Consider the following 26,265-nt stretch of genomic DNA (forward strand, 5'->3'; position numbering starts at 1 on the left):
ATTAATTTAGCGGCTGAAGATAATAATTGCGTCTTATTTATAACCGCAAGATATATTGATTTAAACGTTGGCATTGTCATCTGATCGGAACTTTCAGATCCCACTTGAGACTACAAAGTTATTCGTTCTAGTAAGATACGCTGTACATGCAAACTTAATAATAATGACAGAACTTCCCTCGCTTCTGAAACACAGTCGAACAAATACAGGTTTTTTAGCTTGTACATAAGGTATATGTGGACTGTGTGGACTGTTCAAGTACAGGTGAAGAAGCATGCAGTGGAGTTAATAACACCCTCACAGCTCGTGCCTATATTTAAAACGTAACCAACGAGAAAATGTATATTATCAGTACATGTTTAACTTCGATTGTGTATATTTATAGATCTAAAGACTGCGACGACGCACCAAGCTGGTTGATCAGAATATGCGGAAATTTTAATGACTTTTTCTCTCCTCAGTTTGTCCAAATTTTAGTTAGCGTTTTACTATATACATGATATTCTAAAATACATATAAAAATTGACAACAATTGGTTTGGTAGTTTCGGAGATTATCTTTCTAATAAAAAATTTACCTACATAAGTCTTTACATCGTTGAATTCTTCTTAAAGTAGATTATAAAACGAGATATGATCTAGAGATATGATCTAGAGTGCTAAAATTTGTAGCTTAGACTTAGGCCCAAATGTTAGTCTATCAATTTACTAGTGACTTCTAGTTGACTAAATCATGCTCTGGAGGTTCATTTAAAATTTCGATAATTTGTTTTGGTAGTTTCAAAGAATAAATTCTTAAATGAATTTCAAACAGACAGACGACGGCTAAACACGAAAACGTGACATTCACTGAAATAATCTAATTTCAATACTGCCCTTAGCTATCATCTGGGAATAAAAAATAAACTAATACCAGTGAAGGTCAGATACTGCTTCCTCTGAAGGTGTAATTTTCATTTAACGTTCATTTAATAAAAATAATAATTAATTCTTTGAGGTGACGCTAGTCGGGTTTTAGCATTTGTTAAAAATCTAAAATACCACTGCTGTAGTAAATTATTATTGGATAACGCATTTTTTTTTGAACAATACAATGCGTTAAGTTCACTGAACCGAATCGACAAATTTTATTTAAGCTTTTTATCATCTTTATGATAATATTAATATATAGGTAGATTTGGGTATTAAACATAATAAATGTCCAACAGTACGTCCATGGATAAATGGAAACGCACTTTCGTATTGTAAACCGTGAAATAACCAAAAAAAAATAATTTATTTATTTGTTAAAATCCCCCTGTACTTCCTATGGTTCTCGTACGGAAAGTAAGTATATTTAAAAATAAATAAAATAAATGTTATACACTAAACAGTGATAGGAAAATCGAATTATTAATAAATTGGGTACAGACAAATTTTAGTAACACGGTAATCAACTACTTTTAGAAATCCATAATGTCGCTGCTACAACAAATTGGACGAAGCATTTTTTTGTACGTTAAGTTAAGTGAGCTAAATCGGCAAATTTTGTTTAGCGTTTTATCATCTTTGTGATAATATTAATATATTCGTACATTCGGGGATTAAACATCATAAATATTCGCCAGTAGGGCCACAGACAGATAGAAACGTATTTTCGTATTGTACGAGTTGGGAAATATCAAGAAAAAAATAAAATTATTCATTTCCTATGCAACTGCAACGATATCAAGGAAAAATTATGCAGTATTATTCCAGTCATTGATTTTGTAAGTTTTAGTTTATTGTAGCTGTATTTGTCTGATGGCCTGGTGGAATAATTATGGAAACTATTTAACAATCGGGGTGATTTATGATATATATATATTTCTGGAAATTTCCTTTGGAACTTGATTGCTCCTTCCAGTTTAGCTCAGAGTCAATATTTATACCCAAATATTCCACGTGGTTTATAGTTTGATCAGTTGTTTGTAATTCTTTTAATATAAACAATATTACAAAAGTTTTATGTTTATTTAGATTTAATTTATTGGCATTAAAACACTCTTCTGTGTTAGTCAGTAATTCTACTTTTGCGTTGTTTAATTTACCTGAAGATGTTTGATTACTTATAGCTGCGTGATCGGCATATTCCGTTATGATGACAATATTCAACAGATAGGAAGAGAAATCGTTAATGTAAGTTAGAAACGAACAGGACCGAGGAGTGAACCTTGTGACACCCTATAATTGACCTGGTTTTCCTCAGATAAATGTGTCTATATTCTAATACAGTTGCGTATATTTAAATGAAGAAATTAGCTTAAGGCTGGAAATTACAATAAGTACTACAGTTTTAGTTATAGTGCTTAATTCTCTGGTATGACAAACTCGAATGTTGCCTCTACGGTGCACTACATAGATGTAAAACGTAATAAGGTGTCCGCAGATGATATGCGTTGAAAGAAGATAAAATTTAGACTAGCCTCATTGTCCATGCTTACAACAGTGACAATATTCACACGAATTCAAATCTCGGATAACGTTTAGGAGCTGAAATGATGTTGGAAACTTTTTAATAAATAAATGTCTTTTTTACAGTCTCACGTATTACGACAAATTAAATGTATTTACGGAATTGAAACGGCCATTTCCAGATTTGAGTAAATTGTTAATTGACGTTTGCGTAGGAAGTAAATCAAATCGGGACTTTAATAACGCTTGGTACGAAAAGAACGACTAGCTTGCCGAAAGTGTAGGATTAGCAAATAATAGCGAGAAAATGAAGTGATTGTGATTACAATGGATTTATGTATGCAAGAGTTACCATTTAGGGATCAAAATGAATATAAAAGCGTGGAAATTTTAAGGAATTCGCCGCTTTAAATTATAAATTTAATTCTCATTTGGAAAAATGATAATGATGTTAGATATGTGTTTTTTTTTTTTGGGACATAGGAAACAATTCAAAATGAATTCATAGATTTAATTGCACTTATTTTAAATAAGAAAATAGAAAATGAAATTTGAAAATCTTTTTTTGAACCAGATATGTGAACTGCTATTCGCAATTATGTGTTTTTGTTCGTTATGTATTATGAGATCCAACTTTTTGTGCGGTTTGTGGGATTTCTTGATCTTAGTTGCCAACGATCTACGGAAGTACATACCATTCCAATTTTTAGTAACTAAACTAAAACTCAGGCATTGTTAAATATATATGTACATGGTTTGAATTTGCTTTGAAGTGAAGCCTGAAGTTCGATATACTCGCTAGAGTCTTCTTTGGAACTTTGTCCGGACTTTTATTAAACTTTTCAAAATCTTTTAAGCTTATACATCTCTTTTTTTTAACTTTTAAGTTTTAACTGTTCGTAATAATGACGAATTGTTGAGGGTTTTTGGTTTATTAAAAATAGTGTTACGATTTTCGGGTATTTAAAATTGGCGTGGGTAGAACATTTTATTTCTCAGCAGTACTAATTTACATACATGACAGATGATTATGTACAGAATAATTCTGACTTGACTGCAATGGATTTGACTAGACCCAAGTTCTCTCAACATTGACTGGAATTGACTAGCTTGCTTCCGACAGTGATCCTTTATTTAAATAATCTTGTGTTTCTCTGGGTGGTTTGCGAACGCTGTTTCGAGATTTTTCTAGAGCCCGCTATCGAGATTTTCGGCAACCCGCTCTCGGCCCCTGGCCGCTGTCACCGATAATGAGTCACCCATAATCGCCGTACATACTAGAACAATAGCTATGAATTTAACGGCGTTTCTATAAGTGGACAGCTGGGTTTAACAGGTAAATTAAGAGAATTTAGAAGCAATGAGGATTTTTAAAACAAATTTTCTGAGAGAGAACTAGTTACCCCCGAAACATGGTAAAGGAAGAAAGACAAATAAAAACAATTAAAATCTTCAGAATGAAACATGCCAATTTTTGCGATATTCTAAAGATTTGTCAGTCTTCGCATCAACTTTGGATTATTTCCCGTAATAAACTTATCATTCCTACGTGAGTATCATTTTTTGCATAATTTCAGTTGTTTTGGAATCGCGCTAACTACGTCCTTAAAACAGAAAAGTCGGCGAAAGCTGGTATATCCCAGAATTTTTAGACACGATTTTTGGTTAATTTCATTTAAATGTATTATTAATACATTAATTATTTAGTTTTGGGTCACCAGTTATAAACAATTTTGTAAAATGTAAATGATAAACAACAAGCGTACACTCAGAATATTAGTCATATTTTAGATAGGATTTATTAAGTAAACTTTTTAGATGACGTCATCAAGTTTTTAGGGGCCTAAACAAATAAATTCATTTCAGAACATTCGGTTTTGGAATTTCTGACTGAAATTGTAAAATCTTATTATTAAATTTTCATTTTTCTTTTTAAATCTGTACGCTAAAAAATCGAGACGGATTCATAAACACAAGTACTGAAAAATGTTATTTTGTAAAATTTAAACAGCAATTATTATGCAAAATTTTGAGATGATACCATCAAACTGTTGGTACAGATGATCAGAAAATTTTAACCATCAGCAGACTACAGAAAGACGGCAAATAGACGGACACGGGAAAGCTATTTTTATATACACTAGATTCGTTCTTCCCATTAAAATGCTTCTCCAACTTTACGTTTGGGAAATAATAGGGAATTAGATGTTATACACAGTCTCGTAGAAAATTGTCATCCCCAACTGAAATGCGAGCTTTATTCCACATGAATAATCTTGACTCCTGTATGCCACAATTTTTAAAATATTTTACTGCCAGTTACAGGTGCTTCCTCCAATAATAACAATAAGAATGAACAACATCAAGGTGGATTCATAAGCCACAACTATATTAATATATAGAATTTAAGTGACATTTACTACGTAAAATGTTGAGGTGACTTCATCAAATTGTTGTTGGTAGAGATGATTAAACACATTTTGGTTAGCCTTAGCTACAAGGCATTCCTAACATACCTACACATAAAATTTGACAACAGTAGTTTTGGAGATTATCTCTCTACTAAAAATTGACACAGTCAGAGGACCGACAGACAGATAGCGTGACAGATGGAAACCGGAGACCAATTTTTACACTGTATTATACTGTGTTACAATACACCCTTAACTTACGTCCAGGAAGTAAAAATAAAATTCGCAAAATAAAATATTTCGAACTAGATGTTTGGCTGTAAAGTCTTTTAAATTCTCTAAAGTTACATGACTCTTGCAAAATTAGGGTGTTGTGAAGTCGACAATGGTGAGGTTAATAAGGCAAACCCACGATTGTAAATTTTTACTTCCCGAGCCTAAGCAAACGAAGTATTGTAATCGAATCCGTCGGCCGACTTTCTACTTTTACGTTTTCTCGACCTTTCATGACTTCCAGAGTACGAAGAAATAGGTCTCCCTTTTCCGTCTGTCTATCTGTCCGTCTGTCTATCTGTCTATCCGTCTGCCGTCCCGATTTTAAAAATTAATGAATGCGTGAATTTATTTTATTGATTTAATCAGGAACAAAATCGGATGCTTTGAAATCTTGGAGATGTTTTGAAGTTATCATAAGCATGGTAAATTTTTGAAAAAATGTATTTGCTCATCCCCCCTAAAAAATGGATGACGTCACCTTAAAATTTTGCCGAACAGATCCTGTCTTAAATGGGCAAAGTATGATCAGTCTCTACTTGTAATTTATCATTGCATTCATATTTTTTAGATCTGCTTATACAGGGTGACTAAAAAAAAATCAGTCAATTTATTTTACTGAATAAATCAAGAACTCCAAAACTGAATGCTTTAAAATCTTGCAGACGTTTTAAAGTCATTGTATACATGGCAAATTGTTAATCAAAATAAATTTGTTTATTCCTCCCAAAAAATTTATGACGTTACCTCAAAATTTTGCCGAATAAATTCTACCCAAAATGTACAAAATATGATGAATTTTTGCTTCTGATTCATCATTGCATTCATATTTTTTATTAATCAAACTAAGAACGAGTCACCCCATTTTCCCGAAAATGTGAAAATACAAACGTCTTTGTTTAATAAGAATTATAGTAATGATATTTAGAACACTTTGTTGATTGTAGCTTACTACTTAATAGTTTTGATCCTGTGTTTTGAGGGGACGAACTCATTCAAATCAAACTAATTTTGTGACATTCTTCCGATGTATAAACATAAACACTTTCAAGTTGTACAGTAATGAAGTCCGTCGGGCAATTTGGTACTTTCATATTTTATCGACATTTCATAACCCTTAGACAAGGCCGTAGTTAGGGGGAGGCTAGGGGATGCTGAGCCTCCCCTAGATCTAGACAAGTAATAATTAAACAAATGTGAATTACAACATCGAAAATCAAAATAAATTGTAGTGTTTTATTCAATAAGCGGAAGTCAGAGAAATAAAAAAAGTCTGGACCGTCGGCATTGTGATCCGGTTTTTGCAATTCGTAGAAAACATCTTTTAGTTTAGTTTCTGTTTCACTCTCACGTCTACAGGTTGATAAGTGGTATCGTTATTTGTCTTAAATTACAAGTAGCATAAATGATTTTCAGTTCAGTCTTCAGTCCCACCTCTGTTATGACATACGGCAGACGTGATTAAATTGTGTAATCTTTGACCAATTTTTTCGTATGTACCTGCTCCCGTCCGTCATCCATTTCAGAGGCGGATTCAAGAGAATGCGTTAGCCTTAGTGTATTATCATTTTACACTATTTCGTTTTTGAAACTGTCCTGGAAAAATGGTTGATGTTTTTTTTTAAGTTACTTGAAGGCTCGTTGCATAAATTTCAGATAAATAAGTGAACTCTTTTCTATTTTAAATTTACAAAAAAAAGTCTAGTAGTATAGTAATAGTGCTTGCTATACTTCAACGGCGACATATCTCATACTCAAGGGGAAGTAACGGGTGTTCACTTGAAAAATCACTTAGGGAAGGCGTTGGAATTTCATTTGACACAAACGGCATGTCTGTTCTTATAACATTCATTTAGCAGAAACATAACCTGTTACATGCTATATGTTATAAGAACAGACATGCCGTTTGTGTCAAATGACATTCCAACGCCTAGTCTGAGTGATTTTTCAATTGAACACCCGTTATTTTTAGAAACATGAACGCAAAAATAGTATTTATAAACAAATAAGTAGTATGAGCGATCATGAACCCCTGCCCAAGGTCATACCTCGTTATACTGGTTTTTGGAGTACCTTAATCCCTCGCCTCAACTCCGGTCCTAAGTAATAAGAACACCTGTTGTAAATTTTGTACAAATTTTAGCCGTGATCCTTTTAACTTCCAATTTTAAAATCCATGCAAATAGAAACAAATGTGTAAGTAAATGAGTCAGAAAGTGGACGTGCCATATGTGAAGAATTATTATGAAAACAGCATTTCTAATAGATACGATTTTGTAAAAAGTATTTCATATAACACTATTATGTTATGATTTATAATATCACCCGATCTGGACCGGAGTTAAGGTTACTGGGACAAATCCTTAACTCCCTTAGTGGGGCCATATTACCTTAGAGAATTTGGAAGACTATACTTCAAAAGCGAAAGAAGTTTTGAGAAGTAATTTTACACCAAGTTTTTGGTTTTGTCTTTTGTTTAGAAATGATATTCAATTTATTTTATAGTAGATATTTATTTCTTAATATGTTTTACACAGTTTATTTTCATTTTGTTTTTTCAACATTTATATTCAGTTTTCCTGATTGTGTTTTCCTTTTCCTTGCATCACGAAACTCTTTTTCTGACGTAAGACACCTACACATTGATTCTTGCCAGACAGTTGAATAATTTTACAAATTTGCTTAACTGACCAAGATCAAATTTTTAAGCAAACTTACATTATTTAGAAATTAGAGCTTCCTGTGGTTTGCCTCTGTTTTACATTTTACCTAATTCATGAGTAAACCACGTAACTAACGGGTGGTTAAAAAGTTTTCAGATTAGGATATGCTATGGAAATAATTTATCAGTTCCTTGATTAGACTGCTAAACTTTACAAATGTCAGTAAACAAATCGAAGATTTCATTCTACAGAAATTTTGGGTGAATTACCTAATAACAATAAGGATGTTTTGCTCAAAGTGTAGATTGATTATTCTGAATTTTGAAAATAAAGTTATGCGAAATTTAATTTGACATGTCTGAATTTTGACACGTAAGGTTTAATCAAAGAGATGAAATATATTTCCACAGTTTAGCCAAACCCGAAAAATTTTTGATCACTGGTCATACATAAATACATTTAAAAATAGTATTTATTAGAGGTAAAATAAATAAAAAATATTTTAAAAATCAATTTTGAAAATCAAATAACTCTTACGGGAAAATCGCATCTAATTTTTTAGAATCCGAGTTCGGTCATTGGTAGTTGTTCTGTCACTGGCTTAGTTTTCAGTGAACAATAATTTTCATAAAGTTGACTTTTACCTGGGTTCATCGTGCCGTCCTTGTATCACGCGTATTTGTGAGAAAATTGTTCCACGTTATCGCCTACTGGACAAAATGTCATGTTCACGTCAGTAGCACACAAATATCACCTTCAAGAGTAGGTGCGTAGTCAGCGTAGTTGATTGTAGTTCATAGTACATAGTAGCCAGGTAGGTAGTAAAATTTTTTGTGTGTAATTCATTATGCATGATGTCTAAAAATCGTGTTAATCGTGCATGTTCGTGGGAAATCGTGAGCGGGCGTGCGTTGTTGAATAGCCATCGTGACAAGCGTAGCAGGGCTCAGAGCCCGGGCTTGGCTGTTGCCTGCTTAGTTTCGTCGTAGTGTGCTGTGCTCGCATTGTGTTTTGTGTGAACAAGTGACAGACGTCCTGTCAATAATCGAGTAAACGTCGTCTCCCGACCGGCATGTGTTAAAAAGTAAACAATCGAGTGATAAATAGCGATTGTGATTTGTGGCCAGTGTTTGTGTATCAATGAAGAAAGTTTCGTACATGTGAAATTGTTTAGGTTAGTTTTTTGGGGCTTTATTTATAGTGTCACCTGTTCACCACTTAATTTACGTTCCCTTGTGAATTGGTTATTTAAATGTTTCTTAATAGAACTGGTTATTTACTGCATCCATGACCTACAGAAATCTTACGTAGTGTAAACAAAACGTTGACATGAATTTATTCGTTATACCTAACACATTACTTTCATTCTTACATTTATTTTGTTTCGTGCCTTTTTAACATTTTATTGTCCATACAATATTATCTTTTTTTTCTTACTGATACCAAGGTAATGACCTAGTATTTCAGCGGATGCGTTACTGCAATAAAATAAATTTATTATAAACATTATTAAATGATAGCACCAAGAATTTATAATTTCTTTTTTCACCACAGTTTTATTCCTTGAAATATTTTCTCAAATTTTGTTCCTATGAGTGAAATTCTTGTCCCACTTATACGTCTAAAAGAAAACTGTCCTCAATTACCTATCGTTTGCTGGCAACATAAAAATAATTATAAAACCTAATGTGCGATGCAACCAACAAACGAAATCGATTTTTCAAAAATTCACGTGCAGTCATTTCCTAGCATGAAATTTTCGTGCAACACATGTCCATTTCCCCGCTCTCACTTCAGTATGCACAAATCGTTGGGGTTGTACTTTATTGGTATTTCTAATTTAGATTCTTTTCGGGGTAATTTTCAATTGATGTCGTCACGTCTGAGTTACATAACAGAAATAATTGTTTAAAGTAATTTACATGTAAATGAACATACTTTACATAAAGCTCGAGAATTGCTTCTTGCTTTTAAAAGCTGGATCTGCGTTTGCTTAATTAATACCTTCGGTTGAGAGGTTTGCGATTTTTTAGACTTCACTTACATAATAATGATCAACTCTTTTTTTAAAGTAAATTAATACGTGAAATGTCGGTGAAACTTTTAAGGTATTTATTGTCCTTTGTTTTTGTCAACTGAAAGGCAGGACTGACAGTTGTGTATCATTCGTTGTACGAGGGCTGTTCTGTAAGTTTGTAGTAACAAGAAAACTACGAACACTGTACAAAAAATATCTACATAGTTATTTATAAAATATATGGAATAGTTGTGTATAGACAGAAGTCTTCTCAAGCAAGTGGATTTATTTCACCCCACTGTGATGATATTGTAAAAATTATCACAAGTTGAGTGGCAATTAAGCCATAACCGCACTAAAGCTTTCGGCGGACTCTAAAATACAAGCCAAACCAACACAAGACGGCTGTAGGGGCCATAAAACCCCACTCCATACGAGCCTGTACCTCTTGGGGGTGATTGATTAATGCACCAATTCAGCAACTGCAGCATTTGCATCAGATTTTTTTATTAGGAGGCAACAAAAAGAAATCGCAGGGGGCAAGATCTGGACCGTATTGAGGATGAGTTGCTACCTGCACCTCAGATTCGTATAGAAATTAGGGATGTACCGACTAGTGGCCGACCGGTCGGATAAGCCGACTATTCGGCCGTTTTTCATCGTCGGCTGGCAGTCGGCGACTGGTCGGCTAAACAGCCGATCGGTCGGCTTTTTTTATTAAAATTAAAATAGTATATAAAACAATTAAACCCGCTTTACAGAACCTCAATTAAATATTTAATTGCGATTTAATTTTTAACCCCGCGTTAAAGTACCATGTGACCGACTCTACGCCAATCAGACGTCGCTAATGGCCTTGTTGAATGCGCGATCAACTTAATCTCAGTTAAAATATTGCATCTGTAGGAACAAGAGTTCTCACAAAATCAGGTGTTCTACCTGAGGGCATTCATAGTACATAATTGTAAAAATGTAAATACTTCCGGTCTTTCGTCTACCTGCCCTACGCTCCTACACACTTTCTCTTCTCGCTTCTACACTTTTCTATACTCCTTCTTTACCTACTTCCACCTCTTCGAAACCGAGCTTACCTGTGTACCATTTTAAAACACCCTTCCTTCTTCTCCCTGGCACTCTCGAACAGTAAAGAACGAAATAAAATCTGAAAACCGTACCGTCGCTTTTAAATCACCAACAATACCCACACATCAACTGGCCCAAAATGGTGTTATTCTTTATTTTTGTAGTGAGCTACTAAAAAAATTAATTATCCAAACAAATTTAACACATTTTTTGGAAAACAAAGGAACTTTAGTTATTCCTTTTATTAAAATAACACAAAATTTTAAGGTAGTCAGAGAAATAGAAAAAAAAACACACTGTCTGTCGCATTTATAAACCGGTTTTAGCAAAGCCGAACAGTCGGCCGACTAGTCGGTTTTTACTGGCCGAACAATCGGCTAGTCGGTTAGTCGGCCAGACCTACAGTCGGTACATCTCTAATAAAAATCTAATGTTTTTGCGAACGTATGTAGTGTTGCATTGTCGTGGTGCAAGAGAATGCCACGCAAAGCAGACGAGCGCTTACCAAGCAATTTCTTAAAGACTCGAGGAAAACAAACTTTTGTCCATCAGTCTACAATAAACATAGTAGTAAGGAACTACCGCAAGTGGCAATCACTTTTAGGCCCCCCCTTATATTCGTTTTCGAACACTGGAGCTGAGTTTAGTTTCGGGGTCAGAATTATAGAGCCAATATGCAACGATTTTGAACACTTTCTTTGAAGATCCTGCACCGAACTTTTCCAACATAAACGTGCGCTAGTCCACCTTTCTTAGATGCAACAACCGCTGATTTACTACGGATACGCAATGCCTAATTTTTGATGAATTTTCCTTTGGGTTACATCCCGAATGTACTTAGGCAGCATTTCGCAACACTAACATTTTCAGGACAGTTAGTAGAAATGGTCCAGGTCTCGGTTCATCTTCTAATGTACATCGTCCAGTTGAAATTCACCAATAGTTAACCGTGGATAACAAAACATTATTATCACCAAAAACTGCCATTAAAATTTGGTGGCTCTGGTCGTGTGCTAAACCACTGTAATCGCAAAAAATCAGTACTTCTCTAAAAATTAAAAAAAATCTCTCCGCACACTTTAGTCAGGTACAATAACGTAAACTGTAAAAAGATTGGGCTTCAATTCTGTTGTTATTAGCAGAAATGACGTTTTACCATCATAGAACTCGACAAATACAAATCGCGGCGAAAGGAGAGATTGTTTTAATCCCTAAATGTAAACTGCGGTGGATCTTTCTCAGGGCCCAAGAAATGTCTGTGTAAACAGCAGCGGTGTTCAGTTATTGGATTCGATATGTTAAGTATACCAAAGTCTTTAAAGATTTACACAGGATTCGTCTTTTTTAATTCCCGAGCGTAAGCTAAGGAAGTGTAGTAGAGTATATCCGACGAATGGTTCCTTTCATGTTTTCTCGACGTTTCGTGGCCCCACGGGTACGAAAAATTAGGTCTCGCGTTTCCATCACTCTGTCGTGTGACTGTAGATTTTGATTAGACAAAGAATTTGCGAAACTATCGGAACGATTGTTATCAAATTTATATGTATGTCAGAAATATCATGTAGAACTGTAAATGATAAAACACTAATAAAAGTTGTCTGATCATCAGATCATCTCCACCAACGATTGGATAACGTTCTCTCAATATTTTTTTTTAGTAAATTCCATTTAAATTTTATGAAATAACATACTCTGGTACTTGTGGTTTATGAATCAGCCTGTTTTTACCCGGAGTATCCAAATTTTGGCAAAAAAATAATGAAGCGGGATTTGTTGGATAGCATTTCAAGAGGAGAGAAATATAAATAATGTATTAAAACGATTTGTGATAATATTGGCACTAACTTGTAGTGCACTGTGGAAAAATACAATTCTACTATACGTGGGTATGAAACATATCTACTTACATTAAAACAAGAACTTTATCTCGACAAACAGTAAGTGCTCATTCGCAATGGGCAAAAACCATAAGGATGACATAAAATGTACCTAAACCAAAAAGTTGAGACAATGATAAACGTATTACCTACACTGTTCACAATGGTCTTGCTTAATTCTTATGCTTATGACTGCCTTAATGTACATACAACAATAAAGAACTGAAATTTAATTTTACATATTTTGCCCTAAAAGTAATATAAAGTGCACCTAGGTTATTCTTTTGCACTCAGATGGTGAAATTATGTATTTTACTTCCCGAGCGTAAGCGAAGGTAGTAATGTAATCGAGTCCGTCGGCTGACTGTCTACTTTTACATTTTCTCGACCTTTTATGGCCCCTAGAAGACGAAGAAATATGTCTCCCGTTTCCGTCTGTCTGTCCGTCTGTCTGCCGTCCCGATTTTTATTAGATAGATAATCTCCGAAAGTACTGGGTTGATTGTTGTCAAATTTTTTGTTTATATTAGGAATATCATGTAGATGGAAAAAACGCTAACCAAAATTTTTGTAATCATCTCCATCAATAATGTGATGACGTCACTTCAAAATTGTACATACTAAATGGGTTCTAACAACTTTCGATCAATTTTTTTTCATTGTTAAAAGTTTATTGATTTTGTGTCTGGGGTTTTTAAGTAGGAAAAACTAAAAGTTAGGTGTGTAAGATAACTCAGATCGTTCATGCAACATATGGGTATACATATATGAAAAATAACAGTTGTTAATATAATAAAAAGCCATTTTATTTAGAAAAATGTTCACTGTAATAGTAATTTATTCGCTCTGTAAGGTTTCTAGTAATTTCTAATAATTACACGTAATCGAAAATTTACATGATGGGCTGAGGAAGATTAGCAGCTTACATGTGCCCCATCGAATAGATATATATTTTTTTTAAGTACAAAAATCTACCAAGTAATAAGCATTCACGTTCGGTAGAAGTAACTGACAGAAACTTTTCTGTGGTTAAGTTGCAATCTTAAGATCACTAGAAATTTAAGATTGGCATCAACTGTCTAATTTTCTAATTCAAATGTTAAATCTGAATTGTGTGGAAAAAAAACGAAGTTTTTCTAATTTTAACACGCTTCGTTTCAAGAAAATCCTTAAATACAGCATGGAAACAATTTCCATAAAAGTAGTCACGAGAAAGCCCACTTTAAAGGAAAAGAAACAAGAAATATTTCGTGGTTTTCAAAAAATTGGGTAAAACGGAAACAGTTAAACTGGTGGCAGAAATATTCTCCGTAAAGTTCGCTAGTGTTGTCGAGTGTTTTTCGTATTTTAAAATAATACAGATACAGCGGCGCTTGTGCCGTTAATATTATGATCAGAATCAGAAAGACGACTGCGCAGATTTATATACCTACATGCTTTGTTGGTTCCGTTCTACAATTGGTTTTTAAGTTTTATATAATCGTTATTGTTTTGTAAGAGGGAAAACACTCGGCTTTGAAAATAATTGTACGTAATACACATATAAATTTAGGTTTCCGAGGGCGAAGTTTTTCACATTTTAAACACGTTATAGCTGCCAGAATCAAATTTCTAAGGTGGTACCTATCTCCAATTGCGTGATTGTGGTGAAGATTTACTTTTCATTTTCTTGGATGAGACATGGATATACCAGAACGGATCCATGGTGAAATTGTGGATCCATGATGATGACATCAAAGCTTGTCCTCCTAAAAAAACTAGTGATGGGAAAAGATTCAAAATTTTACATGCGGGTTGCTCTTTGGGCTTTTAGAGGGATGCGATTTTCTCCTTGGTTCAAAAATAGATTCACCAGATTACCACAAAACCATCACATTTTCGATATTTGACCTTTACTTACTTACATGTCACATTTTTGATACCTACTTTCTGACATTCCAGTAATACATTATACACTAGAACAATTATGTCCGCAGTTACACAGCTTAAAAAAAAAGTTACCAAATCTAGTTACATCTACCGAACGTGAAAATTCCTTATAATTCTTCAAAGCCGTAAGTTACTAAGACGCAACCGACAGTACCATCAGCGATATTTTTGCGCTGCACAAAACAATGTTCATAATCAAGTACGAATAATCGACGACGAAAATTATAAATACCATTTATTTTGTTTATAATTGTTTTTAACGATTAAAAGCTATAATAACAACATACAACAAAATAATTATCAATATACATAACATATATGGAATGCTTGATCAAGAAAAATTATCTCCTTGTTGGTGGGTTTGTCGTTTTCCGTTCGGAGTAAATAGCCGACAAAGAGAAAAAACAACGTGCTTATCCAACGTCAACTAGAGGACGTTCGCACCTTATACTCTTTGCATTTTTGTTGTACATGATTTAAATATACATATTATATTAAAATACTAGTGTCACAATGAGGCATTGTAATACATGTATTTTATACATTTTTTCTATTTCGCCTTTTTAAATTAAATAAATAAAAGTTAATAAACGCTTAGTTGTGTCAGTTTCTTTAAATTTGCAACGCTGTCTAGGTTTGTGGCATTCGGTGACAGATTTAACAATTCAAACACTTCAATTACATTTTAATCACATTTACTAATTTAAGTTTGTAATTTTCATTTAAAATGAATAACTCAGCTATCATGGAAAGGAATATATTAAAATTTTAATAATAATTGGTGTGAACAGAACCATGTTTAAACTATTACCGAAAATATTGTATTGGCGTATTTTGACGCTACGGGTAAAAAAAAAACATGCCGTCCACCATATGGTCCGCTTAGTCAATGCTTGAAACTTACCTTTTAATATACAAAGATATTGGCATTGCAAAACTGGAAATCTGAAAATTATCAACCTAAAAAGTCAAATATCTTAGAACCAGAGAATATATAAAAAAAAAAATACCTGAGTGCTATTTTGTAAATTTATTAATGGTATATTATTTTAATAACTGTATATTGGGATGCACGCAGGCGCGATGAATTAACAAATATGTCGCTAAAGGACATTTAATTTAAATTAGAGTCAATAATAATCTCAGCCCCTAAAACAAAAACCAATGTTTTACGTTTATTTGTTGTAAGTGAAAAACTCTGAATTGACCGTATTAAAAAATAGGCTCAAAGGAGACCATCACATACTAAACATGATCGATTTTTCCTGACATATAGCGGAGGCAGATGCACAGTATTGTCAATTGGTATTAATAAAGTGCCAAACTTTGAGCAATATGCAGCGCATTGTTTCAGGCGTTCCTCGCCCACGCAACTTGCCGTCAAGGAGATCTCCTGACAATAAAAAAAACATAGAAGGTGGAAATCGTCAATTGACGTCGAGGGACATGTCGATAATTCACTTTCTAGACAAATAAAAGTAGCACATATGTTCTCTAAAAATATTGATGCTACAGTGGCAGGCTTATCAGTTTCTTCTGGTAACTATGGAACGGCAATTGCAACCCAAGAAGTTAATTTTTCTTCAAATCAAAATCAAAACATTTTGTCTAATATATTAGAATCGAAGGTACTACGGTGTTTTGTTATGGTAGATTTTGCGATGGGAACTCTACTACCAACCACACCATACCAAAAGTTAGCACCTTCCGTTATACAAAGTCATTGTTGTAAATCAAAAAAATGATTGCACAAAACTGTCATTGTATTATCGAAATAAATAAAGATTAAACTTCCATAAAGAATGCTACTGATCCTCGGTGAGTACGGTTGAAAGCTTAAGAATTAGCTGTTAGGTTTGTGTACGGTTATTTTTCGTTACATTTAAGAAACGTGAGTTTATGGGAAATGCCGAGTTGTAACAATTATACCCGACCTACGTATTTTTTGTAATCCAGATTCATGTGGAATCGGTATTTTGGGTTGCCTAGTTTAAAAACATAAAGGTCATCTTAGCTGAATAACCCTGTAAAAATTTTTAGCGTACCTTTGTCAAGTTGATCACATTTTTTTTTAATCATGTCCAAAGAGTATTTTACCCAAATGGAGAAAATAACACAGTTTCGATCTTGTGAACAATGATCTTGATGCAAATGCCACACGTGCTGTTAATTACATTACTTCAAATGTGCTTTTAATGGTCGATAATCATCAGAGAAGAACAAAACCTCACATTAGAACGTCTCTGTTTTATACGTCAAAAATAGAACCAGTGTGAACTTCTATAGAAAATTCACTTATACTGAGAAATAATTACAGTAACGTTGCCGCAATCGAAAAAGCTTTTCTGGCTCTGTCGTCTAAATTTAGAAATTTCTTTCTTTCTGTTTATCTTTTTTAAAAACTTGTTGTTTTATATTGCGAAGATATAGTTAATTAGTAACTATTTACAAAGCAATAAACGATTGTGATGAGTGTCTGTTTACATACATACATAAATCTTCATTGTTGTACTTTGATATTCAGCGTGTAGGAATACTTTTGTTCCCCAGTGGATTTCATGGTGTTTGACAATTACGCCTGATTATCGTAGTGAAGTCAATTTTTTTTGACAATTCTTGCGTTTGTGGAATTTAATATCTATAAATACATAAAATTGGCTTAATGTGGATACAGAATTTTAGAATGACGAAATATTGATTGTTTCTAATTCGAGTTTATAAGAAAATGATAATTCTATATATTTGTTTTTTAGTTGTAGTTTTTTAATAAGGCAGTATGCTTCTATTTAGTAATTTTTACTGTGTGAAGGAAGGTGGTGAAACACATCGTAGTAAGCATAATTTTACCATAGATTAATATAGATGCGACATAGAGACTGATTTTGCAAAACCACCCTTATTGACATTGGAGTCCTCAACCGCCAAAGACGAGCGCCAAATTTAAATAGTCGATGCCAATAAAAACCTTGCTTTAATTGTAATTCGTGTGACTTGAATGAAAGTGAAGGAAACAGTAAGCAGCTTGTAATATTCTGGTAAATCTAGTGTCAATTTGTCGAAAATAAAACGAGTCGTTAAAAATATTATGACATTTCTTCTAGTTACTTTTATTCGTAGTTAGAAACAAACACTGCTACCAACATAAATGAGGAGTCCGAACCCGTCATTTAATTTAAACTATGACGCTTCTCTATGTTCTCTGATTTTACCTTCGCTTGTTAAACGACGTTCATTTAACTGTGTCGGTTGCGCGCGCACTTGCAGTCAACGGTTCTACGCCGTTTACGACACTAAAATTTATCAGTAGTTTTTTTACGGCTACAATAAATCAGATTTAACTTGAACCACGTTCTTACGATTTCTACTCATTGTACTCCACTCCTTGCTTTTTTGTATCAAATAATTCCGAATTTCTATTCCGAGTAGTTGTAAAACACAACCACAACCAACGAAACTATTATCAAAATTTTTAACAGAAAGTTCGTAGAATCAGTTTTACTTAACAGGCATAAAATTGCTTTGTCTGTATGAAGAACTTATTCAACTCTAGCAAATAGTAGATATAGTTTTTTGCGTTTGATGCTTTAAAAATTAGAAACAGATTTGGACACTGGTCAGTCTTTATCCATTCTGATGGCTCTGAAAAAAGTTTGAGGTTTTATTTTTTAAGTATAAAGCGAAGTTCTATTTTTGAAAAGTCAAGTTTATCCTCTAATTTAAGAAGTAAAGTTGAGAAATTCTTTGAATAAAAGAAATATTTTACTGCATTTCCGTCGTACCAAAAGAGACAACTACAATTTTGCAGACAGAAAATGAGGCACAGGAAATCACGTTCCATGTCGGCTGCGTTTTAGATAGCAGAAATAGCACAAAATATTTAGACGAAAATTTAAATGTAAATAAAAGTCTGTTTGACAAATTATGATAGCGGTTGGTCGATTAGTAAAGTGTATGTATAATAATCAAATCTAATTGTGAACGCTTTTTATAATATTAGGTCCCAGTTTTACCAATTTCCGTTAAAGTTAAGCAAATAATGTCTCATAATAAACACTGGGACAAGAATTAATTCCTTGGCAAATAACGAAAACGAACGTAAGTTTTTCAACGAATGAAATCAAAAGAACACTTAAAAAAACGAGTATACCAGAATTGAGGGTGCGATATTTCCAAAAAGCAAAACCTCATTTTTTTCAGAATTTGTAATTTTTGCATTTTTTTACATATAACGTATTATTAAGTCTTCGACTATAGGTATGATATTTTTATAAAATTTATTTGAAGTTTTAATATAAATTATTACTTAACAACGAATAATAAACAAATTCAAAGTGGCAAACGATTTCACCATTCTGTTGTTTATGTATAAATATTGTTATAATGTACTTCAAACTTGTTAGTGATCGCAAACAATTATTGCTTTGTTATGTTTAGACAAAGTACGAGTGAGACAGCAACATGATTCTACGAATTATGTAATAGTGGACAAGTAGAGCTTAGATTTTTCAATAAATTAGGAGTGGATTCTTTTTTATTTTATATAGTAGGGTATGTTTGATCTTCTAAGTATTAACTACCATACAGTGTTAACGAGTAACTAAAAGCCTTAAAATTACAAGAATGAAAGAAAACACCGCCATAAACTAATTTTCTAAAATAATCATGATATTTTCGAAATAAATTTCTCGAGTAATTAACATTTAATGACTTTTCCAGTGACAACATAGTACTACTCCATAGTTAATAATAATTTTACAGCAATGAGGAATGGTAGTTACTTGCGAAAAATAATTTCACAAATGTTGATGCCAAAATTTTTGAGTTACAAATGATTATTTTTAATGTAGACACAAAAAATCTGTGACTTACTCAGTTTTAAAAATATACCTTAAATTTAAGTGAAGAGAAAAATATAAATTTCATATAGCTATGGGTAACCGTCCTTGAAGTGGCAACTGTCGAAATAAATGTGAAGCGGTAGTTTTACACAACCATTGTTACTGTGTTCACTGCAAAATTTTTAACTAAAACTACGACGTCCAAAGACTAATCATAATAAAAAAATTAGTTACTCCAATGTGTTCAAAATCATGTAAATGCAAAATTTTTGTTTCTTGCATAACATGGCATTCAATTAACGGTAATTATCGTGAATATTTTCTTTTTCTTGTCTATTTACTCGCAAACTCGGTATTTTACTTGGAATTTCGTAATGGAGTTTCTGGATCTGTTTGTAATTCCTTTAGCTTTAGCCGTTCTTCAGAAATATTAAACCCTCAAAATTTTAACAAACTGAAACGTTTACGAGTTTTTGTTAACATTTTAAATTCGGGTTTTAAATTAACAAGTACATATCTTTTTACAGCGGTGAATTCACAAAGAATTAGATTATTGTAACCCCTCAATGTCGCGTTTAAAATATCAAGAATAAAAGAGTTATTTACATTATATTATGTGGAAATTATGATGAAGACGCTCAGATCTATCGCATCCAGCCCAAAAATATATGCAGAAACTCGCATCTTGATTTTGTAACTATAAATCTAAAATGTAATAAATTACATAAGCCTCTTTGTGTTTATCTTTTGGTGTAAGATTTGAAATATGTTCCAGTTTAAGCACCTTCTTCGTTGTACACTAAATGCCATCAAAAATGTTATACATTATCCTTTGATATTGTCGGGAAGTTACTTAAAAATATTTTTTCACAGCCAGTCATAATTGTTCACAGGTGATTTTCTTGACACAATTTTAAAATAACGAGTACGGTTATTTTATTGTCATACAGAAATGACAAACATCGTTTTTAAATCTGGATTATATTAATTTATCGCGGCAATGTGTTTGTTGTTGTACTAACTTTCGAATGTGGCTGACATCGCTTCTTCACCGTCGTGGGGTAATCGTGAATCTAACATCTGGGAAACATGTGTGCACATATGACGGTCCTTTTCTATGAAACTAGTTCGTTTCTATGTGCTCCGTCTAGATATTTTCTAGTTAAAAAATGTTCCACACGATACCGTCATTCATTTAGTGTTGGTTTAATGAAGTAAAGTTTTCACACTTGTAAGAAAATTATGGGTTTGTTTTTATTGACGGACTTTCGAAAAGAGGCATCACGAATATGTGTTTTATTAATATATTTACATGGGGTTTATGCAAGATTTTTTATGCCGTAGAAATTTTCACTATGAATTTATGCTTTCCAAATGCAAATTTCTATGTTGTTTTATTGCAAACTCGTTTGTTAGAGTTTTTTTACTTCCCGAGCGTAAGCTAAGGATGGATTGTAATAGGGTCTCTCCGCTCTCGGCATTTCATGATCCCTAAAGAATGAAAAAGTAGGTCCTTCGTTTCCGACTATCTATCGTCTGTTTGTTTGTCATTTGTGTCGAGATTTATTGAGTAAAATTGGCCCCATCACCAATTTCATGATGTCATCTCAAAATTTGCATGGTAAATGCTGTTTAAATTTTATAATATATCCTATTCCTTGCTGCCCATGCCAAGTAACACTACGTATTTTCAAAAAGGTTTGCATTCCAATGCTTGTAGATTTTTTAATAATTTGCCCAAAGAAATTAATATCTATTTATATATAATTTTATTTTAATTATGAGATTTATGTCATTATTCGTGATATTTATTTGTATTTGTTTATTGACCCTTTTCCTGTAAGATCGTAAAACTTCCATAGTGACTTTCCGTGCGCACGCATGTTCAAAACCACGTATCCGGCACTCCGGCAGCAGAGCAAAGGCCTGTGACAACAAACCGCTTTGACAGAATGCAACCAGCTACACATGCGTAATCTATCGCTCATTGGTTAATTTTAACTTGGCGCTCCAAAAATCTGACTTCGCCTGCGCGATGTTGTCTCACTCTGTATCATTGGAATTTATATAATGTCTACTCACTTTGCTTACAGGAAAAGGGTCAATTGTGATTTGACGTAACTTTGTGCCATTTGTGGAATATTACCAAAGAAATAAATTATTGTTATTATTGCCATTATTATTATATATCAACCTTGATTTTTCACTGTAATTCATTAGTGAGGAAAAATACACGTCGGATTTGAGTAGCAATATTCTGCAATTTCTTTTGAATGAAATAATGGCCTGTTTATTCTTAAATTAAAATTTATTTTTTAAATCCTGACGTTCTCGAGTGAATATTGAGTATACATATACAATATTTTTATTGTGAGGAAAACCTGGTAGAATGTAAAATAACTTTTAAAATAATAAAATAACAATCAAATGAATTTAAACGTTGGTAAAATATTATACTTTCTAGATAAATATAGTAACAGGATGCCCGATTTCTAAAAATGGAGCTAGAAATAGTTGCATCTTACACGTTTGGAAGGTTCACTTATGAAAATATTTTAAAGTGATACATAATTTAAAAGAAGGTTTTAGGAGTTATCGTAATAATGACCAAGTAATGTTGTGGACGATATGTCGACTAAGCCGTGAACTCGACTCTTGAATCTATTGACAGTATTCAAATCAAATTATTAAAATCCACAAAAATGTTAGATCAGTGTACATATTTGAGTTGAATTTTGTTTTGGTAAATTACATTTTTTCATTTGAATCTTGTCCTGTGATTGCGAAATTCTGTCAAAATGTAGGCAAATATTTAATTAAGCTAATGTATTAACTGTAAATTGGATAAAAAAGCCTATTGTGCCGAACAGCGTTACTTGAGTTATAGTAGGATGAAGTACATGAAGTGGTTAAAATACATACACGTTGTAAATGTTACCGTAATTTGGTAGTGGTTCATTTGGCTAGTAACAAGTTTCAACATGTAAATACTAAAGAATCTTCGAAGTTTACGGAACTTTAGGTGAACCGACATTGTCGAAATATCTATTCACGTAATCCATGTTCCAACTCGTCCTTTTTTTAACTTTATTTTTGTAAGACAGTATTTATACATAAGAGTTATGGATAAATGAAGACTACCCCGGTGTACTTTTAATATTGATTGGATAATAGTTTCTAAAAATAAAGTTATTCTATAGTATATTGTATTGTATCTATTTATACTATTTGGCATTAAAATGATATGGAATATTTTATGTAAAAACATGTTCGACGAATTTTATTTGTTAAACTTTGTCTGCAATAATTGTCTCCATTATGTTTGTAAGATAGTATAAGGTAATGAGTTTTTATTGCTTTTATTTAGTTAATTTTGGTTATTAACGAGTATAGTTCATGTCACATTTACAATGAAAAAAGTTTACACTCGCTCATAGAACGCGATGTCTCGTAAAACGATATAATGCATGATGAACACGTCCTTATAAACGTTGTGTTTGAATTTAATAGATTTGTTTATGAAATGTAGTCCAATTCTGTACTGTAGAAATAAGACATATTAATTATTTAAAATGGGTTTTTGAATGATGATGTAATTTGCTATTACATTAGTTTATTTTGAGAACAAAATTCATCGTTACTATTATATTTTTTAATTATTATCACTTTCTACTAAACTTTACCGCATCCGAAATGAAATATTGTTTTATTGAAAAAATCATGTCATTTTAATTTTTTTCAGTGCAACTCTTGTGGCTCGTTACCATTAAATTTAGAAAAATCATCCTAATATACCTGGTGTCCGACAACAGCTCCTATATTTGTCGAGATGTAGGTAAGCGGTAAAAGCTAAGTTTAATGACAAAGCACAAAAGTAGTTCCAAAGTATAGTGGCGGTTACGATTTCCTTCGCTGAATTTAGCGAGTATTTATACTGTATGGGAGTCTATTTTTATTTCTTAAAAAAAATTACCGTGTATCACAGGTGTTATAAAATAACCTAATACTTACAGATATTGTTTACATAATTTTTTGGATTCCTATGTATATATTTTTGTTACATGAGAAAAACTTAATGTTAAACTTCAAAAAAATATCAAAAATTTCGTTTTTTTGTAAACTGTGCGTGCGTAAAAAACGGTTTGCAGTTGTACTCGTAAAAATAGAAAGTAGGTAGTGCCAGTGCAGTAGAGGGTAACCGCCATTCCATACTGTTCAACTTATTATTAAACTTAGACTTTCTTTCATTTCGATATCTCAACTAATTTGGGAGCTAGTACTATATTAGATATACAAGTACTGACAGCTGAAAAAGTTTATTTGTTACCATTAGCTCGAAGTTATTACATTATGTATTTCTTAAAAATGATGTTTTTCTCGTGCAGTCTGTTTTAAAACGTTGTTCTAAAATAAATATACATATGTGAATGCTTGTCATTTATAATTTATGACACATTTTTGCCCACTAATCTGTTTTTAATAAATAAAGTAAACTACGTCTAGAATTTACGTACGTTAAATAACCTCCTGTAACAATCGGAGTTAAACGCAGTAAATTTAATTAATAGTATTTATAAGATGTACTTAATTTACAATATTTACAAATTACACCACATGTTGCCTTACGCTGCCAAAATAAAACAGTTGGCGTGCTTTTCATAATCGCTTCATTGAAAAAAGCATCAAATAATGTCCAGTTGAAACTGATTAACAAAATTGTAAGCCTAGATCGAGTTATCTAATAGAATACCGACAAAGACCATGGAGCTTGCGGTGAAATTTCCGGACAATGTGGTTAGTTATTTAATTTAAAAAACAATTTATATTTTATAACTTATTTAATGCATTGTCTTTTTTATTTTGTCATGCTTATATTTTTTATTTGTAGTTATGTTTATGTGGCGCCTTCTATTAAATGTACATTTTTTGGGTGTTTATTTATAGTGATGGTAATATACTAATGCCGACTATAAAAGAACGTTGTTAAGAAAATTGACCGAGAGATTCAATGGGTTAGTATACAAGCTGTGATACTAACCAAATTGAAACTCAGAGGTTGGCCCTAAGGGAAATAAATTATTAATCGCACTTTTGCCAACAAGTGTTGCTTGTAACGGTAGAGCAGTTTCAATTCTCGGCCTATTGAATTTAATATTGAAATTTTATTTTCGTTTACAAAAGCCTTCATGTCTCATTACATTTTTGCATTTTTCATTTTGGCTGTAATGGATTTGTTTTCAAATACGAACAACGATAATTTTGAGGTGATTTTTATACAGGTGCTTAATGTTTGTAAATTCCAGTAAATTATAAATTGAATACATAACCAAGAAAGTAAATTGATTGCTTTTTAGGCACACATGTAGCGTAAATATGAAATATGGCCAACATATGTAATTTGAAAAAAATGTCTTTAAAATTAATATTCACTATGCGTTTTATTTTATTGGTGTGTCTAATTAGGAATTATAGTTACGTGGAAAAGCGTAATAGATGAACAACTGTTGTTTAATAGAATGGACTTGACTTTGTTGATTATGTTTCCTGCCATGTCACAGGTAAATTTTATTTTCGCACCGACTTATTGTCGCTGGAAAAACCCTATATCGTTTTCATGTGTAAACTACTAAGATGTCACCTTTGTCGTTATTATTTTTATTCTTTATTTTAATAATAAACTGATTGGCCCCAGGCAAAAATTAAATACAAGAATGGAATTTTATTCATCATTGTTCAGTGTTTAAAGTGAGAGGGCAGTCACATTCATCTAGAACTAGGTAGAATCACTTATGTGGTACAAGTTCTTTGTAATTAACTTAATTATTGGTGTTTTTTGGACGCAATCAAAGATAGTCACGACTTCAGAAAATTGCAGATACGGATTTAGTCTTAATTCACAGAGAGTGTTTTTTTTTGTAGTTTAAATACTAAAATTAGGCTAATTTTGGTATTACAAGGTAACACTAAGGATAAGGTAACTGTTTTCGTAATTTTATGAAGATAAAAAATAAAACAGATACTTTAATAATTTTCAGACGTTAGGTGTAGCACGTAAAAAACGGATTGCTTCTCTATTGTACAACATTTGTTTGTGATATTAAAGGATTTGTGTAGTTTTGTATAGGAGAAAATAAATTCTGAATTAAGATAATTTAGTAATTTAGTGTGAAATTTTAGACAAATATTCTGACCAATTTATTTAGTGTTATTACGAAAAATAACACGATACGAACAAAGTTAGATCATTGCTATTTTAAAACCATGAAAAACTGTCAACAAACAAAATAAAATAAAACAGCAATTAGTTTTTTCCGTAAGCGCTTCATTCTTATGGGGAGCCATCCGATTTTGACGTAGCAACAGCCTTAAGAAAATTTTGAGCTTACATTATCAGCCTTTTGAAAAGAACATCAAAAAACTTTATATATCTAGAATTTCAAAATAATCGGTACGGTGGTTTACAGTGCTTTGTTAAGCGTTTATTAGGAAAATGAAATAAAGCTAAAATGTTATTGCAGTGGCCTTCTCCACACTGCCTGTATTAACTTTTCATTAACAAATAAAATCGTGTATCATCTTTATAACATATTTAGTTTTTTCCATGCTTTATTTTGTATTATACTCATATGTATAATTGCTTTAGCTTAAACCTTCTTTGTTGAAATGAGGACTATGCGTCATTATTTGCTGCTAAAAAGTATTATTATGTTGCTTTTGAATTTATGCATTTATCTTAATCCAA

The 26,265-nt window shown here is 32.4% G+C and overlaps 1 protein-coding gene across 8 annotated transcripts in view; it reads left to right on the forward strand.

The window, feature by feature from the left end:
* The window catches only part of LOC135128133 (3',5'-cyclic-AMP phosphodiesterase 4A-like), a 158,690-nt gene that overhangs the window by 42,433 nt on the left and 89,992 nt on the right, over nt 1-26,265 (forward strand). For 2 of the 8 annotated variants that reach the window (XM_064055013.1, XM_064055018.1), the window contains exon 1: nt 8,698-8,953. The exons of 4 other annotated variants lie outside the window; for them this stretch is intronic. The gene's annotated coding sequence lies outside the window, so the exon portion shown is untranslated. Of the gene's footprint in view, nt 1-8,697; nt 8,954-23,265; nt 23,359-26,265 lie in introns of those variants that run through there. 2 more of the 8 variants (XM_064055014.1, XM_064055015.1) reach the window with 2 other exon arrangements.

Source organism: Zophobas morio, unplaced genomic scaffold (genome assembly GCF_036711695.1).
Source record: "Zophobas morio isolate AGI-343-1 ecotype UQ-CSIRO unplaced genomic scaffold, CSIRO_AGI_Zmor_V1 ptg000012l, whole genome shotgun sequence".
NCBI lineage: Eukaryota > Metazoa > Arthropoda > Insecta > Coleoptera > Tenebrionidae > Zophobas > Zophobas morio.